Below are 21,600 nucleotides of genomic sequence, written 5' to 3'. Positions count from 1 at the left end.
GAGAACAGAGAACCTATTGCTTTTTCTTACTTGTGAAAGTTGTTCTATAGCAATGCCAGGGATCATTCTGGTTCTTTTCCAGTTGCCTACAGTGGTCCCCAAACCAAACTAACCTCTAGGCTTACAGAGTAAGGCAGCTGTGAAAGAAGACAATTGAGAAAGATCTTTTTTGTCCTAGCAAAGCAAAATGATTGTTTGAGGTAGTCATTCCTGTGATTCAGGCAATCTTTTCCCCTTGCTTTAAGGACAAAGAAAGATTTTATTGTTGCCTGCCAGGAGGATTACTGGAACTCTGAATGACAAGTAGCTATTCAGTATTGGTATCTTTTAGAAAGAAAAATATGAGGTGCTGGGGAAGGAGTGGGAGCCAGGAGATGATGGATGGATTCGGTATTTCTCTTGGCACTGTGAATGCTCCCTTGGACTATCACTTGGTGCTCCCTGGTGAGCAAGCAGAGTGACACTGACAGTGGTTTTCTTGAATGTTTATTTACTCTGTTTCACTTCACTTACATGTAAGTTGAATTAGGATTTGTTCAATAATTTCTTTGGGCCTCTTTCCATTAGTATTCTGTGCTTTGAGTCCTCTAAAAATCTGATAAATAATAATAATAATGTTAATAATTGTCAGGATAGTTTAAAACAAAAATTACAATTCTTGGAGCTCTTTCTCTTACCTGTTTCTACTGTGTTCCTAACTCTGAATTAAAATTTCATATGTATTTGTATAGTCTTTCTCAAGACCTCATTTACCACACAGTGCTACAAGATATTTCTAAAATGCAAACCTGAGTATACAACTTTAATGACAATTCCTTAACTACAAGATTAAATTAAAGTGCGCAGTATTAGTGAAGGAAGACTTCCACACCTCCACACACCCCCTGAATGAGGGACACCAGCCATGCTGGGGTGTCTGTAGTTCATGCTCCCAAATAGTGTCTGTGCTTGCAGACAAGCCATGGCCTCCGCTTAGTACACTCTTTCTCCTTTTTCCACCCTTCCTACTAACCCCTTTCCTTAGGTAACTCCTTAAAAACTTAGCTCAAGGGGCACAACTGTCCTGATGGTCCTCATTTCTGAAGGGGCTTTGTTTTGTGATCCTGTTGTACCCAGGCCTTCCATTTATAAAAACTCATAACAGGCTGAAGTGTATTTATATCGCTTCTTATCTCTTCACCTGATGTGAAAATAAAGACTAACCTTATGACTTCTGTCCTGAATACCTATGCATAGCATACTACAGTCACTCAAATTTATATTGGGTAGATGAATTAATGAATGGATACATTATGAATTAGTAGTATACATTGTTTTGTGGTGAGGTTTTATTTTTTATTGATAATGACAGTACCATTTAGAAATTGATTCAACAAATGTTTATTAGGCATTTACTATGGCACACACTTCTTAAAAGAAAGGAATTTAGAAAGATTCTTTCTAAAGGAGAACAAATCCGAGTCACATTACTTTGCTCTTTATAGCTTGCTAAGAGACTAAACAATTACTCATTATGCAAATGTGACTTGAGCATCTGTTATGTATCTCTTACTGATTAGTCTCAGTGTGCAAAACAAAGACACTTGCCCTGTAGAACACACATTTTGCTGTATTCTAATAGAGTGGAGGAAGAGGCAGTTATATATGTGTGTTTGAGTATATATACATAAAGTACATACATAATGTGAAGAGGTCAGGGTACAGAGTTACTGAAAGGGAAAATAGTTGGGTGGGAGTTAGAAAGGTCATCACTGTTGGGGATTGTTGCGAATTAATTAGAGAGCCATTGTAGGACTGGAGCATAGGGATGACATGCTCTGTCTTAATTTTCACAAGGAGCACCCTTGGTGGGTCAAGGACAGACTCTGAGAGGCAGGGTAGAAACCGAAGGACCAAATAGGAAACTTTCCAACAACCCAGGTGACAGATGATTATAGCTTGAGTGAGGATTACCAGTGGCTAAATCCTAGATATATTTGTGAGTGGAACCATCAGATTTTGGTGGTAGATTAAGGTAGCATGAGAAAAAGAGAGAAAAGTTAAGAATGAGTCCAGGGTTTTGTGCTTGAGCAATTGAAAGTGTTGGAGTTGCCATCAAGTGAATTGAAACTTTGTGATGGAGTAAGTTTGTTTTTCATTTGTTTTTGTTTTTATTTTGTCTGTTACAGTGGAGATAAGGAGGATTTTTTTTTTGGTTCATTTGTTTCTTGAGACAGGGTCTCATTATGTTGTTCAGGCTGGCCTCAAACTCATGGCAATCCTTCTGCCTCAACCTCCCAAGTGGTGGGGTTACAGGCATGCGCCACCATGCCCGGCAGAATTCTGGATATAGCAAGTAAGCCATCTTCACTAGAGACTCAAGTGGTGACGGCAAATAAAAAGCTGAGTCTAGAATTCAGGAAAGAGAGCTGCACTGAAAAAGCACAGTTGGGAGTCATCTGCCTGTGGATGCAATTAAAGTCAAAAGAGTAGATAAAATTACCGAAGGGTTAGTATCTAGAGAAGAGAATGATAACTAAGTTTTAGGCACACTATGACATTAAGCTGTCAGGAAAAAGAGACTGGGAAGGAGCATCCAGGGAGATAGGAAGACAAGTATGGTGTCCTAGAGGACAAGGGAAAGAAACGTGTGAAAGAGGAGAGAGGGATCCAGTGAGTTACCTCTTATCTGTCAAGGTGAGGGTGATCACTGAACACAGGATTCAGTCACATGAAAACTACAGGTCACCTTCATGAGAGTGGAGTCAGTGGTGTGGTGGGAGAGAAGCCTAATTAGAGAGGACAGAGTCAGCAGAATCCAGGGCAGCCAGATGGCTGAGGAAAGGCAAGGAGATCTTCTAGGTCCTTGAGGCTAAGGAGCAACTAAAGCAAAAGGTCATCACCGTCCCCCTGTTGATGACAAAATGTTAAGTGCTTCACAATAAATATTCCTTTACTTACGTATCACTATGGTTTGAGGGAAAAAAATCAAAAATAAATAACAATTTTATTTCCTTTCCTGCTCTGATGCTTTGTGAGGGGGCAAAAAAATCTGTAAGTTAAGTGTTTTTATTCAAACGTGAGTAAACGGCTCAAGTTAAAAGCTTACCGAGTCACTTGCTTTGTGGATTTGTCTGGTGCGTTCTCTTGTCACCTGTTTTCCTTGGTGGCTTTTTTCCGCTTATAAATTGAAATTTAGTTCCACACTCATGACACAATTATTTCTGCAAGTTTGGCCCAGTTTCTTAACCCAGAGACATTTTCTTCTTTAGTGAATGCTGTGAATTTTTTAGAAAGTAGTTCATTGTCCTCTTAGGCTTTATTTAAGGACAGATATTTTTCCTTATTTCTTTTCATAATTATTGCTTAACAGTGGGAGAAAAGACGACCAGTAATGATAAGAGAGAACAAGTGTTTTCCTCATTTTGAATTGTTAGTATTTTCTTCCGATCATAAAATAGTGTCAGATTCTTTTTTGTGTGTTGGACAGTCCGTGCTGATCCTTGTAGAGGAGGACTCAGAAACATCCAAACCATATTCATACTCAGGAGAGAAGAATGCCTTCTTCTGGAACTACTTATCTCTTCTAATGTTGCATTTCTATCTTTCAAGACTCCAATCAAGTACTGCCCGTGCCATGGAGCACCCTCTAATTCTTCCGTCTTTAGGTAGTATTGTTTTTCCTGAGTCACTGTACTACCTATTGCCTGTACCCTTTACGTTATTATTGTTGTTGTTGTTGTTGTGTGTCAGTAGTTTAAAATATTCAGCCTCTGAAGATGAGCTAGAACTACATTCCAGACCTAGACCTCTCCCATTTCCCAGCTTTGTGATTTTAGGTAAATTAATCTTTGTGTGCCTCTGTCTTCTCATCTCTTACGCGGGAGTAGTTTCTGCTTCAAAAAGTAATAAGGGTTAGAAAGGGAGAATGCATTTAAAATTATTTATTAAAAACAGATAACTTGGATAAATGACAATGTAAAGAAAAAACATGTATGAAAATCCCCTATCTTTATGGTAGATTTCCTGAAGGAAAGAAAACAGTTGTTTATCCTACCTCTCCTAATAACAACTCTCATCTATAGAAAGAACTCAGTGTGTATTTACTAATGATGATATAGCCCTTGGGATATGTGTGGAATGTTTGCTCTTGGAAGCTGCAACGTGCGTGTCTTGATGTGCACATTGGCGAAGTGTTAGCTTTAGCAAATCTTCCAGACTAACATTCCTGTTTTGTATTCTAGGGGAGCGATGTTGCAATTTTGATGACCCTTTTAGTTTTGCTGACATTCATGAAAATTGTTAGGTTTGCCCTACTCATTCAGGTTTTCATATCCCAGAATTCAGAAATCTGCTTTAATTTTAATACAAATTATCAGTGTTTGTAGAATTAGGAGAGGGACATAAATGGCATTTTAAGCACTTTCATAAGCCATGTATTGTAATAGGGTGGAAAAAAATGAAAATGAAAGAACCAAATAGATTTTAAAAAGTGCCCTCCTAATGATGAAAAATCATAAATGTTCATATATGACAAGCACAATGGCCTCTTCCCTAAGGTGTTACATTCCCATGTATACTGCTTCAGACTTTTTCTATGATTAAATACTATGCATTTGTGATTTTCACATAAAAATAGCATCCTATCGTCTTTGGCTCCATATACAGCTTTTTTCCATGTAATATGCAATGACTATTTTAAGTATACTTCTGCATCATTTTAGTGGTTGCATGATATTTTGTTCTACGGATATACCATATTATAATTACTATTAACTGACTGTTACTGACTCTGCAGGGTTTTTTCCCCTCAAATAATATTTTGATGTACATATGATGAAACTTAAAGTTTAAAGACTACAAATATTTCTTGCTATAAAATAGCTGACATGCAAATTTTAATTCAGTTTTGTTCATTTTTACAGATTCCTTTCTGAGTCCATTTTTAGTGATTTATTTTACAATCATATTTGGAGCTCTTATGTAACTAGGAAAAAATTATTCTCTGAGAATAACCTGTATTTCAGTTTTTTAATGAGCCTAATACTGCCTTTTCCTCAGTTGATCTAAACTATAGAGTTTCGATAATGTCATTAGGAATATCCTGCTCTGACACCTTTGTTCCTTCATCCAGAGTGATCATAATTCAGGGTTACTGCGGTTGCTGAGAGATCTGTTATCCTTACATCATTTCAGTGGAGAAAGACTGGCGCATGGAGAGGCAGGGGTTGAGAAGTAGGAGGACAAGGTTGGACATCTGTCCCAAAGACTTGAGGTCAACCACTGTTTGCATCTTCACAGGTCTGGTAACTTGAAATCCCAAGGTTTTCTAGATTAGTTAAGATAGTAGTTATTGTCTCTGGCTGCCCACTGAGACATCTCAGAAAACTAGCATTTTTACATCCAAACTAGCATTTCTGTTTCATACACTGAAAAATAGCACAAAAATCCTTTGTGACATCCTGTTTGTTAGTTTTAGGATTATTCAGAATGGTCTCCATATTTAAAGAGCTTAGGAGGAGTCATAAACTGGACGCATTGGTCTTTCATTTTTGCAATAAATGTTTGTTGAACATGTGCTACGTGCGTACCTAGCACTGTGCTTGGGGCTGGGATTATAATGGGAGAGCAAATTCCTAATTCTCTCTTGGTGGAGCACATACATATTTTTAAAAATCTTCAATGTTTTATAGTATTTTGTTGGAATATATAATAAATATGTTTTAAAGATCCTCAGTAACCCAGAGAAAGGAGATAGAAAGATATTTACAGAGAAAGCAGCTCCAGAGCAGGTTTATAAGTAAGTAGGCATTTGCTAGGAGGAAAAGAACAGAGTTTGAAGCAGCATCTCCAAAGAACAAAATATATTCTAGGCATTTCTAGCAAACAAGAATTTCATGTTCATTTAAATTATAAAGATTACTTGGATCAAGTTTGTGAGTGTTTTTCTAATTGAATGTCTTATTTCTCTAAATTTCTGGTATTTAAAAGAACCTATTTGTTGTTTGTCAGGAAATTGTTAAGTCATTTGATCCTGAAAAATTAGATGAAATGGAAATGGCATAAGATGTTCTTGTAACTACTTCTTATTTGATGACATACTATTTTTTCCTTCCATGGATTAAATTGCTTAGAAATTATGGCTTCAGAGTCACAAAGTGATGCAAAGGTAGAATAGTTAAAGACTATATAGTTTTCATTGTCTGCTAAATTTTTGTACAGTTAATAATACTCCAAAATATGATAAAGGTCACTGTGTACATTGGTTGGTCTTTGTATTAGAAATACCTTGGGGTATACATTCTGAGATTTCAAACAAAGTAGAGTTATAGTGGAAAAGAAATAGGAGTTTAGAATATATAGATATGTTGTAAAGGAACCATAATGATCTTATTTAACTATTTTCCACATTAAATAACATATATAGTAATATTATCTGTCATGATATTTTAAATAAATGAATTTACGTCATGGCAATTTTATTTTTAATTCCCTGTGAAGTTTCACATACTTGAAGAAAATAATCTATTAGAGCCTAGCTTGGAAATAAACTTCATTAATTATAATGATTCCTTTATTAATTTTGAACTTGTTTATAAAGAAGGAAATTTTCTAAATTTTCAAACCCTAGTTAACAAAAAACTTGTGGTGGGGATGAATTTCTAATATGATTATAAAACTGTTCACTTGGTAAATATTTCTTGAATCTCTAGTATGGGCCAGACATTGAACTTAAGTAACAACTTTATCTGTAGTTACTAACAGACATATTAAGCCCCTGAGTTCATGGAGTTTACATTACAGCAAGGAGAAATAGCAACCAAAAGAAAGATAATAAAATCATTACTGATTATCTTTCCTTCCAAAAAGATAAGAAAAGGTCTAGAATCTAGCTAAAATTGCATGTGAGGTAACAGTACCTCCTATCAGTATGTTGGCTTTAATTGAAAACATACTTGGAATATAAGTTATACTTCGGCAACACTACCTGTAGTGCATGTCCTCTGCTCCTCAGTGACTCAATTTAGGACATGAACCAGTAGTGAAAATGAATGAAGTCCTTGTTGGTGATTCTTCTATTATTCTAAATGCTTTAGTGTGTGACTGGGGTGTAGCTCAGTAGTATTTGCCTAGCATGCAAAGACCCTGAGTTTGATCCCCAGCATCAAACACACAGAAAAAATAAATATGCATCCTAAATGCCCTTGCCCAACACCCAAGGCCTTCCCTGAAGAATATTCCAGATTCATGCCATGTCCCTTCCCAACATGTATCCCTTTATTTCCACCGATAAACAAATGGAAATTTCCTGTAGGTACTGTGTTCCCAATCCCAAGCCTTTTACAAAGTGGTGCTCCTGTATCCTAGAAACACTCACTCCAGATTTTCCTACCTTGCTGTCTATCTGTCATCATTTATGATATGATTTGGGTATGCGTCATACCCAAATCAGAGGAGACTGCGGGGCAGGCGCTGTGCCACTGAGCTAAATCCCCAGCCCCTGACCTTGTACTTTAAAAGACCCTTCTCTGGCCTTCTGCTGACTGTTTCTCTTCATAGAGCAGCAAGTCTGGAAATGCAACGGTAAAAGGGTAAAACTGGACTTTCATTTTACCCCATAAACAACAAACAACTCAAAGTGGATTAAAGACAAAATTTAATACCTGAAACTAAAAATCCTAGACTAAAACAGAAGGCAAGCTTCATGACACTGGTCTTGGTGATCATTTCTTGGATATGACACTGAAAGCACAGGAGAAGAAAAGCAAAAATAAACAAGTAGGACAGCATCAAACTGAAAACTTTTTGCATAGCAAAAGAAACACTCAACAGAATGAAACCTGCAGAATGAGAAAAAGTATCAACCGTATATCTCATCAGAGATTAATACCCAAAATATATAAGGAAATCTTGAAATATATCAAAAAAATAACGTGGTATTTTAAATGAGTAAAATAAAAGCACAAACAGCTATTTCTCTAAAAAGACATGGAAAAGTCTGGTGTTCTCAGGTCAGTTCATCTGAAGAACTGAAAATAGTGATGCTGATTGTGATAATAGCACTGTGGATAGCAAGTGCCTTGTTTAAGGACAGTAAGTAAGGAGAACTCTCACTCTGACTGAGACGTGGGCCTACTTTTTTCCCCTAGTAATGAGGAATTGGACCCAGGGCCTTTGCACTGAGTTATCTTCCCAGCCACTTACTTACTTGCTTACTTATCTATTTCTTTAGAGACAGAGTCTCTCTCTAAGTCACTTAGTTATCCATTCTAGGCTCAAACTTACAATTCTTTTGCCTCAGCCTCCTAGAGTTCTGGGATTACAGGTATGTAGCACCAGGCCTGGCGATGGGCCCTGCAAATGTTAGGGGTGGGTCTTTCCTTAGACTGCTAGTCCTTGAAGTTTGTAGCATACCTTTCACCCACCATCTAGCACAAGGCCTGTACATGCATGGATGTTGAAGTAAAACAATAAGCCAGAATTCTGTGGTTATTATGCGGAATGAGTGTGTGATCCCTTCGTTGGCACTGGCATAAGTGATGGCTTTGAAATGCCATTTGAGTCAACCATCCATGGGTGAATTCTGTGTCAGGAGGGCGCTGGGCTGCCGAGCAGGATTCTACAGTTTGTGCATGCACAGATGTCTTGCTAAAGGCCAAATAGAGACTGATTTCCAACCCTTACTCAGCTACTATGCTCTGCAACTGCTCATGAGAAAGGACCTTTTTCTTAGCAGGAATAAATCTGACCACAGAAGATGTTTCTTTCTCATTTTTCTACAATGGGATGGTATCCTCTTGCTAAGTCACAGGGGATGTTTTTGTCATTCAAACAAAGGTGTCCTAGGCTTTCCATGGTCATGTGAGAATGAGATATTGAGTAACCCCCCTTCCAACACCCCAAGTTCTTCGTGATCCTTAAATCCTTGAGAAGCTTAAGCCATCAGTATTCCCAGTGTCAGAATATTTTGAGCAGTTGTTTCACCATATTTGCAACTTCTCCCACCTTGTTCAAAAACTCCAGGTAGAAAAGTCTTGAAGTCGCAGGTTCCAGGCCTTGTCCCAGTGCTTCTAGCCCTATCAGAACATGCTAGCCACATGGTAGCCTGGTAAACAACCCGATTGGTATGGCATGCTGTTGCTCTGCGCCCTGCCCCCTCTGCCTGACTTGGGATAAAGGGAAACTGTGCAGCATGGCTAGGTGCTTTGCCTGAGCCAACACATAGTCCTTAATAATGAAAATCCCAAAGTAAAATTATCCACAACAAACATCAAGTCTGGGCATGAGGGAACTTAGCATTCCAGGGAGATTTAGCTGTATTAGTGCTAGGAAAAGAGCACATATTTTTTCCTGTTGGATTACTAATAATCACAACAATGTTAGATCCTTCCTGGATTTCTTTCAGTCGAGCTAAGTTTTAGAATTAAAAGTTTATCCTCTTGCTTGATGTTCAGAAAGGAGGGTATGTGGAGTACTGGGATATCAGTCAGCACAATGGTAAACATCAAGGCAGCTAGCCTGATGGGTGGGATTTGAAATATAGTATTCCCAAACTGAAGACTTGGGATTTTCTTTCCTATTTTCAAACCATAGGAGTTGGCATGCTATAATAAGATTGGAAGGTTACACATGCACTTTTAGTATGCTATTTGAAGGAAGTAGATTTGGTCAAGGCAGATTGAGTCTCCTCAAAGAAATAAGTGAAAATCCAGCGTTAATTTTTAAATTATGAATATGGTTGCTTTGAAACTGTAATACCATAGGTATACCCCATAAGGTTGGAATGCCAAGAGCAGCACATGCTAAGATAAGCCCAACGTCAGGGCGAAAAGTCTTCACTGTTTTAAATTGGGTGCAACACGGGCTCTTTTTCCTTGGTCTGTGACCAGTGCTATGTTACATTCTGATGGAATGAATGATAAGGTTTGCCCCCGAGTGTTAAAAGCGTATCTCAACCTCTTGTGCCAATCTGGAACCAGAGAATGGACAGTGAAGTCAGCAGGTGAATGGCACACAGAATGTATCAGCAGAAGACATCTTCCCAGATGAACTGTGGGCATTTCTCGTTGAGGAAGCAGCTTTCCACTTTGAGCACCTTAGTGATTTTCTTTGTTTACTCAATAGGCCTGTAATAGGTATGAGCTGCATTTCTAATCATTTTTGTTATTATTCCAAAAGAATTCATATGTAGAAATTGAAAATTGTATGAAATGAACCTGAAACAATAATTTTAAAAAAGGAAAGGACAGGAAAAAAGGGAAGATTATTCTTTTATGGAAGACTTTAAGGACACTACATAATATCTTGGTTTTTCATTTCATTTTTTCACTTTAAATATTTATGCATTTATTATTCAATACTTAAGGAAGGAAAGAAGAAAGCGTTAACATAGACTTATTATATGAAAACTAAAAATAAGATATGTTTTCTGTACTCAGGTAGTACAAGAGACATATTTATTATACATTCATTAAACATTCGCTTTTGTGGCTGTTCATGTGCCAGGCACTGTGACTGAGGAAAGAAGGAAGGAAGGCAGGAAGGAAGGAAGGAAGGAAGGGAGGAAGGAAGGAAGGAAGGAAGAAGGAAGGAAGGAAAGGGAGGGAGGCAGGGAGGGAGGGAGGGAGGAGAGATAAAAGGAGGGGAGGAGAAGAGGGTTATTGCCTTCAAGGGGCTGATAGTGTAGAGGAAAGCAAAGAAATTTAAACTAATAATTATATTATTTAAGATAAGTGTCACAGCAGAGGTGGGCTCAAAACAAGGAGAGGTGAGTGTGAAAAGGCCGAGTCATGATAGGTCATTGACTGTCCTAGACTTTGAGATCTTCCCTGAAGGAATGTGGAGCCCTTCCAGGACTTTAAAGGAGGAAAATGGGATAGAACGATTTGTTCACAGAAAAATCCCTGTAGCAATATTGTGTCCCAGAGAGGCAGACTACTTAGGAGGCTGAAGGAGCCTCCTAAGTATGCAAAAAGTGATGAGGTCTCAGTTAAGATACTAGCATGAAAAAAGCAGAGAAAGAACCAGCCAAAGAACATTAAAGGGATTAATTAGAAAGAGATTGATGGGCTGTGGGGAGATTGTGTTTTAGGAGGAGCTGGGATGACCTCTAGCTTAGGCAACTAAGTGACTAATGGTAGCATTTTCTGAGTGGGGTGGAATATGACAAGCTGTAATTGGAGAATGTGGAATTTATCATGTCTGTAACATATTGTAGAAACCCTTAAAGCAACTGGCAATATAAAACCCAAGCTCCAGAAAAGACATAGACTCAGGAGTTGTTTGGGCATCATCCCAAATAGATTGCAATTGAATCCATCAATAATGGAGGAGATTATTCAGAGGAAAAGAGAAAAAAAGAATACAAAAGGTCTTGAAGAATATAAATATTTAAGAGGCAGCTGAAGAAGATGGAGCCTGCCAAAGAGATAACAAAGAAGTGTGCTGAGAGGTAGGGGGAAGGCAGGCATGAAAGGAGCCCTTGCTCATGCACTCTCCGGTCTACCACCACTCACGGGAGAAAGGACAAAGAGAATATAATAAGTGGCAGAAATACTCACGAGCTTGCCTCATTACCAAGTTTCCCTGAATTTACTTAAGTAATGGTTGACAACTCATCACAGGGTTCTGTTAATAAAGAACATGAGGAATGGGAGTAGGAGTAGGCAAGTGACCGTGCTGGCCATGCTAGGTACCCAGGAAAGAGGGACCTTCAGTGGAATAGGGCTGATCTTTCATCAGTTCAACTGTATGAAATGAACATACTCTGCCAAGATATTTCAGCCCGTTGTGTGCCAGTATTCTGTGCCAATGCTTTAGAGGAGTCAAGGAAGATGATTGATGAAAGGACTGAGCAATGAAACAATAAATAATCCAAATGTGTACTGTACACTCCCTGTGAGTGAATCGTGGAGGACGCAGTGAAGCTGAGCAGGCTACACTAGTGTTTTTGAAAAGTTCCACCTTAAATGTAAGGGGGGTGAGGCAAGGCTTAAGCCAGAGGAGAGGATCAAGTTGAAGAAGGTGTCAGGAGCCAGGTGTAAGGGTTATAGGAAAGAGCTAACATGCTCATATCCTTAAAAGCACCAGATGGCAGAAAGCAGTTGAAGACCCTGAAAAAAGAATGGCTAATAGGGAGAGAACTCGAGACAGGTGCGTGTTGGGGGACATAGAGCACACCATAGCTATCAGAGGGAGAGACTCCCGAGGGGAGGGGGATGGCTGTGGTGCACGTGAGTGCTCAGGTGGGATGGGCAGGACTGGAGGAGACTATCATTTCTCTGTGGGGCAGGGCAGGATACAGAGAGGGTCATACAGGAGACTTGAGGAAATAAGCAAACTCTTTAAATGGGCAGGGTTAGCCAAGTGGTCAAGAGCACCACTTTGAGCCTAGACACTGTGCATTCCCATCCTTGGTCCCAGCTCTAACTTTTAACCTTGGGCAAGTTGTTTAACCTTTCTGTTGCCTTTGCCTTCTCTGCAGCCAAGCAGTGAGGCTGATGACAGAAACTTATTCCTTAGGTTGTTGGGAGGATTCACTGAGTTAATTCATATCACACTTATAAGAGTATCTGGCACAAGGAAGTGCTTCATGTGTATTATTAGCTGTAATCACTGTTATTAATGAGACGGAGACAGACGTAGCCTAGGATCACCTAAACCCCTATGTGAGAGTGTTGACCAAGGGCTGGCTCAGCCCGGCAGAGGAAGCAGTGTGTTCCCCCAGGAAGTCCTCAAGGAGAGAGGTGTTGGAGATTGGCAGCCTAGGTCATGGAAAGCAACTTCAAGGAGTGCAAACACAGAGTCCAGGCAAGAGGCTGGCTGAGGACCTGCCACCTTGTAGAGGAGGCAGCCCTCTTGAGACTCGAGGGGAAGCATGTGAAGCCCGGAGCCAAGTGTCCAGAGGATCTTCACCTCGAGTGCGGGAAATGGCTGTGGGGCAGCCAGAGCAGAGCTCAGGCACTCTCTTTTGCCCAGAGCATCTTCTAGAGCAGCAAGGAATCAGAAGCAAAGTGGTGATAAAATCCACTCCACCTCCTGTGTGCCTTCTGCTGAGAGAGACAAAAATAATGGTGATGCTGCACGTGTAGCGTACGTACCACGTGCCAAGGATGTTGCAGTGGTGTCCTTAGGGCACTCCTCACAAGTGCCTGCGGAGAGGCGCTGTGCTCCCTGCTTTCAGATAAAAAAGCCGAGACTTGGAGCTGCTCAAGGGGCACATCTAGCAGGTGGGCAGTAGCATCAATACTGAAGCTGGCAGTGCAACTCCACAGCCTGTTCCTCTGACCACCAAGCTGTCATCAGCTGTCCCATTAGGATATGGCTCAGCAGAGGGAGTGGTGACAGGTGGAGGTTGGGCGATGACCTCAGCCTGGCTTATGACAACTCATGGAGAGCATTTTCTGTTTTAGTAAGAAGAGTTTGGCCGTAAAGGTTAGAAAGTCCCACAAAGAGCTCAAATGAATGGTGTATGTATTGTGAGGAATGGGGCCTTCCCATCACCAGATTGCTAGCTAGAGATATAGCTTCATACCACACAGCTGTTAGGCTGTAGTAGTCAGTCAGTCAGTCTGTCTGTCTGCCTGTCTGTAAACATAGGGCCTCTTCTGTGCATTTCACTACAGTCTAATGAAATTGCGAAGTTGTTACTTTCACTGTCCTGTGATTTTGGCTAGCTCTGTCTCTACCCGATCTGACAAATCCAAGACCAATACCTCTTAAACCCCTCAGTCCAAGCATTGTACAAAAAGTTCTTCATAATGACAGATAATCCACTGGTTTAGCCTGAGTCAAGTGTCCATCCTCCATGCACTCTTGGCTGGGGTAGAAGCGGCAAGGGTTAGCAGGGAGCAGGAAGAAAGCTGCTCTCAGAAATCTCCTTGTCTTCAGTAGTTGGTGAGGCTTAAATACCCAGTCACCTTTGATTTAACCTTACTCCCCAGACCCTGTCAGTGCCCAGCTGCTGAAATGTTTCCATTCCACAAGGGGCTCCTTCCTATCCATTGCTAGCTCTTCTCTGTTCTTTTAATCCATCCCCACTACCGCTAGAGCAACTTGTAGATTCATTCTCTAAATCTGGACTTCCTTTCCATTTCATCTTGGCTACTCTTAAGCACGGTTATTTTGTCTAAATCATATTGGCCTCCTACTCAAAAGCTTCCAGCAGGGGTCCGTCCCAAGCCCATTTAGCTGTGACTAATCATTGCCTCCATTTGATTTCCCCTTCCAGGTCAGGAACATCTTCGTCTCTTACCAGACATACCAAGATCACTCCCTGCCTCCCTGCTGTGGCATCTCACCCACTCTTAAAGAATATTCACCCTCAACCTCTGACTCCTCCCTTACCTCCACATTCCTCCTTTGAGTCTTGATTCTCTAGTTCAGCTGGTTCCTTGAAAGTAGCTCCCTGCCCAGCATGTCTTAAACCTGCGCACAACTAAGCACATGTCAAACATTTGAGATATTTAATATTCAGTGGTTAAAAGCTGATTTATGATCTCTCAGTCTTGGTATGCTTTTTGGCTTTTAAACTTTTATTGCATTTTTAGAACATTCCATGTAAGCCCTCTGACTGTGATGATTGAATCCTTGTTGGAGGAAAAGCCAAGTAAAAGTATTAACTTCTAATCCTGTTAAAGTCTCCCATTATTACATGTGCTTGTGTTTTGGCTTCTCTTTTATGTGCCTTGACAACAGGGCTGTCTTGCTCATTATTGTATTCCCCCAAAGTACCACCATAAAGGAGTCCTGGAATAAATGAGCAAATTAACACCCTTCTGGTTAGAAGTATATCATAAGTGGTCATTTTAATACAGTTCTTCCTCAACTAGATATTCGTATTTGTGCTGCTCCATTGGAAATCACTTTGATTGCTTGCTGCCAATTAAGCTTAATTTTAGCCTAGAACCATAGAAAGGCATTTAAAAAAAATTTGGTTGAACATTTTTGTCCGGCTCACTCTTCTCCTGCTCTTGGCAACATTTTCCATCCTCTCTAGCAAATGGGTATCTTTTATGGTCCTTTCTACTCCATGTTTCTTCAAGCTTCCCCATAGGCCTAGAGTCCTTGACACCTGTGCAGAGAAAGTTCTTTGGGCCACAGGAAAACTTGCTCTGATTTTCTCATAGAAGTTGAAATAGACCCATAAATATTTTGTAGACTGGTGCAAGAACAAAGACAAATAGATTTGGTTATTTATTTCTGAGACCAAGCAGTTCTCTGTCAGTCATAACTGGCTTTATTTGCATATGTTTTATAATAAATTATTTTAACAATTGAATAATCCCTGAGGCATATACTCTAAGGGAAGAAAAGGAAAATAGCTGAGAAAAAAATGTGAATGGAAAAGCATACTGTAGCAAACAAAGAAGGAGAAATTATGCCATGCAGTAAAAATACAGTATGGTGAAGTCTACCTGATATCAAATGTCTAGTGCAAATTGAGGAAGAGAGAATTTAGGAATTTTACAGAGGCAAGTCCAGCTATTGAGATTCCTCACGATCATCCTGGATATGACTGAGAAGAAATTTTTTTCTTAAAATTAATCTTCATATGTTTGTTTCCCACATACCAAATATCACTACTACATATGTATTCACTCTCCTGGCTTCTCCCTCCACCTCCAACACTACGACCAAGCACACACAAACATACTAGATCTTTGTGTACTTAGGATAAAAATCAAGACAGGCGGCACTCAGGCAATAATGGTGTTTTCATGAAACACATTGGTCAGAAAACAACACATCCCCCATGGTTGCTTTCACTAGCAACTTTATTCTCTCCAGTATTTGCAGTAAAGGCGTGGTTTGAAAAGGCTTATGAATTCTTTTAGGATAACCTTTGTTGGGAAAATGAATTATGAATGGTTCATTTATGCTGAGCCTTTTGTCATCACCATTTATAGCTATTCTGTTTATTCACTTGGTAAGAGCCATTCTGAGCGTTGATGAATGTGTTTTATGAGAGAATATAAGAGCCCTGCAGTTTGTTTTGATTGGTCTCCATTTGGATTCATAGCAGGTGCCATGGTTTGGAATTGATTTTTGCAGTGGCTTGGAGAGATAGATAGATAGATAGATAGATAGATAGATAGATAGATATGATACATAGAATAAGCCTTATTTAAATTATTTCATCAATAAGAATAGGGAAGGTTTACATTGACTATAAGACAACATGCTTCTGTTTTTATAGCTTTTGAGCACACAAATGTGTAACAGACTGTGCAAATATATAATGTACAGATTTTCTGCATTTCTTTGAGTTTATGTATTATTTTTTAAAATCTGAATCTGAGACTGATTTTTTTAATATAACAGATTTTTTTTTGATCTGAAAAACACAGGCATTTTTAACTTTGGAAACTTGTCAAGGATTATTTTCAGTTTAATCTATTTTTGTTGCTCAGATTTAAGCCTTGGAAAATGGCCCATCATATTTTACACCTTTAATTTTTTTCTGCTTCTTTCATCATGGATATTATTTATCCATGGTTGCCAAAAACCATATTTATCCAATGCCAAAAAATCACATTGAGGAATACCCCTACCTCTTCTTAAGCACATGAAAAGAATGGTAATTCTTCTTGCCTTCCCAGAGACTGTTTACACCTGAGCATGACTTTCTAGGTTTTCATGAACCCATGTACATTGTCACACTTTGTGGATTTTTTTCAGGCAAAAGATTGAACAGGACTTATGATCACAGGTGGAAAGAGTAATCAGGAAGTGTGCTTACAACTTTTTAGGTAACATCTAAAACCTTGGATCCTTCAGGGTAAATGTTTTGTTTTAGTTTACTTTTAATTGGAATGTAATAATGGTACAAATTTACGGAGTACAATGAAGTTTTTTAATGTATATATACATAGTATAATACTCTAATCAGGGTAATTAGCATATCTATCATTTTAGACATTTATCATCTTCCTGGGTAAATACTTACAATGTGATGTATACCCATGAAAAAGTTTCAGTATGCTTTTTGTGTTCCTGTATCTTTTTTTAAGCAATCCAATATGGTATCTGGCATCCTTCCTACCCTCTATCTCTCAACTATTTTTTTTGTTTTTGTTTTTGTTTTTGTTTTGTTTTTCTCCGGTACCGGGAACCGAACTCACGACCTTGCGCTTGCCAGGTAGGCGCTTTTGCCGCTGAGCTAAATCCCCAGCCCCTTCTCAACTATTATCCTAGGAAAATTGTTCTAAATCCATTCTCTGTGTTCCTCATATAAGAAGCTTTCTATGATCCCCACAGGCTAATTTAAACAGTACCTCCTCCAAAAGCCCAGAGTAAAGTACGTGTCATATTAGTTGTTCACATGTTTGTCTCTCCTGTTGATATGACTTCTTTGAAGACTAAGGCCTATCTTGTCATTACTGCCTGAGAGCCAAGCTCACTGACTGACATGTAATGCACAATAAATGTTTATTGAATGAGTTAATCATTGAATTTTTTTGCTGTCAGATAATGAACATGAATTCAGAAGAGCATAATTAATGCAAAAATGATTAACAATAACATGCAGATGTGACAAAAGCCCACTCAAATTATCTTTTAAATGCTTTCTTTTTTGAGAAATGTACTAGGAAATGTGAGCATATACACTATCAGAGCATCACGAAAACACTTGAGTATAGCTCTCCTTGATTCTCATACAGCACTGTGACTGTTAATCCTGATATATGAACTTATTTGGCTTAAGCACACACCACAATTCTGGGTGTGTCTGGATGGGTTGTGGTTGTGTGATCTTGCATCCTTTGCTCTTTCCTCTCTGGCACTTTACCACTGCTCTCCTTTCTGACTAACCTGAACTAAGCAGCTTTGCTCTGATAAATTCTTCCACAGTGAGATTTTTTTGCTTTGAAAACTTCCCACCATGACCTAAATTAAATATTTTCTCTTTAAATTGGGCATGTATGATACTGTGTCTCAGTGACAGGAAAGCTGACTAATAAAGAAAAGTGGAAAGAGTAATCAGGAAGTGTGCTTATAACTTTTTAGGTAACATCTGAAACCTTGGATGCTTCAGGGTAAATGTCTAAAAGTAGAGCTGTTGGTGTGACTGTACTTGGCCATATCATTTAGGAGTCTTTGGAGCTGGTGTGCTGCAGGAGTTTGGAAGATTTGGAGACTGGGCTAGAGAAGCCTCAGACTGCAGGAAGCAGAGGCTGTTGGGTGATTCTGGTTACAACTCAGAAGACTAGAATGCTGATAGGATTATGGACAATAAAAAAATAAGACTCGGGAGGTTTCATTTGGGAATAGGGACTCTGTTGCATTTGGACTATAGGATGTGAATTTTACCCCTTGGAAGAAAATTTGTCCACATTTTTCCATGTCCTGAGACTTTGCAAAAGACTGAGACTAAGAGTGGTATACTAATTAATCTTGAGGAAATTTCAAGACAGCCCATTTTCAGGCTGTGGCATGGGTACTGCTGACTGCTTTTAGTCAGATTTATAAAAAGAATCAGAGGGAAATAGCAGAGTGGAAATTTTTTTAAAAGTTAAATTTTGGTCCGAAAGGAACTACATGTAAAGTTGGGGCCAAAGGAGGTATGTCTGCTAAAGATATTAGTGCCATTAAAAATAAAGCAAATACTTTGTACCAGGGCAAGAGAAATGACTTGATGGCATCTTAAGAATTAGCAATACTGGACTCATTGCAAGCTCAAAGGTACAAAAGTGTAAACATTTCATTTGAGAAGAGACTCCCTGGAATTTCTGCTTGAGAAGCACCTACTAAGGAATTGACTGTCTGAGATTTATTTCAATGTGCTCAACCAACCAAGCACTCAGAGGCTATTGCAGCCATCATCCTGTGGTGCCCAGCTATTGCTCAAGCTGGTAGCTTCCCTTGGCTTGTCCACGTAATGTGGTTTTACTGGCGTGTACAATGCAAGATCTATAGGGTCAGGAAGGCTTCCCCCTAGAAGCCCTGGGAGGCCAACCAAGGAGCACCTGAGAGAGTAATGCTTGAAGCTTTGTAAATGAAGCCAAAGATGCAGAGGAGATTCCAGGCAGTTGGAAATGCTGGGAACATAAAATTTCTACTGAAGAAAGCTACAACCTGAGGGTGAAACCAGTCAAGATAAGGGCCATATGGGCTGCAACCAGCAAGGCCATAAGGGGTGGGGCTGCCCAAGCCCCTCACACTTTATTATCATGTGTCCCAGTATGGAACTACAGGATTTGCAAGATGTGCAGCTACAAGATTTCATGTTTGCCTTGCTAGATTTTAGTCTTGCTTTGGTCTGATTCTTTTATATCCACTCTGTCCTCCCTTTTGGAATGAGAATGTTCACCCTTTGCCATTGTACCTTGGTGTTATGTAACTTGTTTTCTATTTTTACAGAGGGTCACAGCTAAGAATTTATTTTGAGTCTTAGAAGAGACTTGGGCTTTTGAAAAATGCTGAAGCTATTGAGATTTGGGAAGGGGTTACTGTATTTCTGGTTGTACATATGATAGCTGTATTTTGGAGGGCAGAGTTACAAACTTGCTCTTGTCTTTATTTGTAGATTAAATATGGTTTGAGATGTATTTAGCTATGAAGTTGACAAAGGATCTCAGCAATAAGAAAGCTGATTAATAAAATCAAGTAGAGTCTGAATGATTAAATAATTAGTGAATCATCACCTCATCCCAAAGAGAACTTGAGGTGAAGCTCTCCCTAAGGAACTTGGCAAAAGCACTAGACCAAAAGAACTATCTCATGAGGTCAGTGAAATTCATGGTGGAAGGAGACAAGAGCCCAAGGTGACAGACATTCAATAGCAGAGATGGACATAAAACCCAAACCTTAAAGCATGTCCCAGTATTCTTCCCTCTAGTCCTAATTGTTTCACATTATTGGTATTTAATGAATGCTTTATTTTTCTGGGAATACCACTAAGGACCTATGGTCAGTGTCCCTTACCTCTTATATCTACAGATTGGCCTACTTAGTTGGGTAATTAGGTAATTAGCCATTTCTCCCCACGTTTGGCCTTGCACAAGAATCAAACCCATCTGAGACAAAAATGCTGCTGGGGGAATTCAAGGCTGAAAGGGTCACTGCTGAGTAGCTCAAATATGGCCCCCAGGTGTAATATAGTATCTGAAACTTTCAGTAACTATAGAGTTTTAAGTAGCTCCCCTACCACCTTGTAAATTAAGAAGTGCCCTCTAGCTTGGTATTCACTAATGTAGAACAAGGTTTACGAGAAATAACTATGTAAATTCTATTCTTGGGTAACTCTTTGATTGCATTTATAAATTGAAAAATACAGTGCAGTATTGATTAGATGATAAGTAGGAAAGAGAGTATGATATGGTAGGAAAAACATTACATTTGAAGTCAAAAAACTGTGTGTCAAATCTCAGTCCTCCCACCTGTTAACTGGACCCCAACAATTTCTCTCACACCTAGACTTAGTGAAAGGGCTTCTGTAAACTCTGACCAGATGGTAGTGACTTCTTTAAGTTCTTGGCAAATTCCCAGGGTCATGAAATCAGAAATGTTTGTACCAGTTCCTGGCCTGTCTCTCAAACCACATTTCCATCAAGAATCACATTTCTGGTGCATATCCTCACCCCAAAATCTACTTTCCTGTTCTCATTACAATTTCTGTCTTGTTCTTTATCCCATCCTTGGCCTGTTTGTCCTCAGAGTCATCCCTCACTCTTCCTCTGTTATGGATCCGAGGGAATTCACCCTTTCTCAGGCATCCTATGAGGTCCAGTGTTTTCAACAGGTTGGCCCCTGTGAGCTGTAGAGGGAGACGCCATAGTGTTCTCCCCTTCTCTGCCTTGGGTGCTGTCTCTGGCAGTGACTTACCTCCTCCACCCCTACAAATAGACCCATTATTCTGTGGCCCAGCTTCTGCTGTCAACCCTCACCACATTATTCTGGCCCAAACAGGCACTTCTGGCTTGTAAGGTCTGCTAACACCGCTTCTTCTTGTGTCTCTAGCCTTAAAAGCAATATCGTCTTCAACTGGTTGGCCCCGTGAGTTGTTCATCTCTCCCTTTCACCACTGTCTCTTGTTTCCTTTTCCAGCTTACTCATCACATTTATAACTAATTCTGTGCATTGAATTCCTTCTCTTCAACCTGCTCATAATGGTTTCTATCTTCATTAAGGGTTACAACAATTCTCTTGAAGTGATAAACTATCTCCATTGCCTTTACTCTTCAGTGTAATGTAGATAACCACAAGCCTGTAAAACACGCTGAAAATACTACCTCCCCAGACTTACCACACAGGAGTAGTGATTCACTTGTTTTGGATCGTGGTCAAAGAATCTGAATTTTCAAAAAGCTTCTCAGATGGTTCTGATTCCCAGCACTGGCACAGACAACAACAAACTCAGGCTGAACTAGAGGTGTTTGGAATTGTTTACCGACTGATGGCTTCACTTCTCTGAATCAGCCTCCCAGCAAGAGAGTCTGCCTCAAAAAATTAAAAATGATTATATCCCATGGGCTTTATAGAACAGTCAATACAAGAGTTTAAAGAGCACAGATTAGATTGGGGAGTACAAAAGAATAATTTTAACTTTTTTTTTTTTTTTTTTTTTTGGTTTTTCTCCGGTACCGGGAACCGAACTCATGACCTTGCGCTTGCCAGGCA

At 39.5% G+C, this 21,600-nt stretch overlaps 1 protein-coding gene across 5 annotated transcripts in view; it reads left to right on the top strand.

Annotated features, from left to right (window-relative positions):
- Positions 1–21,600, top strand: part of Pip5k1b (phosphatidylinositol-4-phosphate 5-kinase, type I, beta) — a 294,854-nt gene that overhangs the window by 71,387 nt on the left and 201,867 nt on the right. Inside the window, exon 1 of one of the 5 annotated variants that reach the window (XM_013516347.1) lies at positions 12,114–12,132. The exons of the other annotated variants lie outside the window; for them this stretch is intronic. The gene's annotated coding sequence lies outside the window, so the exon portion shown is untranslated. Of the gene's footprint in view, positions 1–12,113; positions 12,133–21,600 lie in introns of those variants that run through there. 5 annotated transcript variants of the gene reach the window in all.

Source organism: Chinchilla lanigera, unplaced genomic scaffold (assembly GCF_000276665.1).
Source record: "Chinchilla lanigera isolate Chin_1 unplaced genomic scaffold, ChiLan1.0 scaffold00033, whole genome shotgun sequence".
In the NCBI taxonomy this organism is placed as follows: domain Eukaryota; kingdom Metazoa; phylum Chordata; class Mammalia; order Rodentia; family Chinchillidae; genus Chinchilla; species Chinchilla lanigera.
The sequence above is the reverse complement of the archived record's forward strand: the minus strand, read 5'-3'. Positions and strand labels throughout refer to the sequence as shown.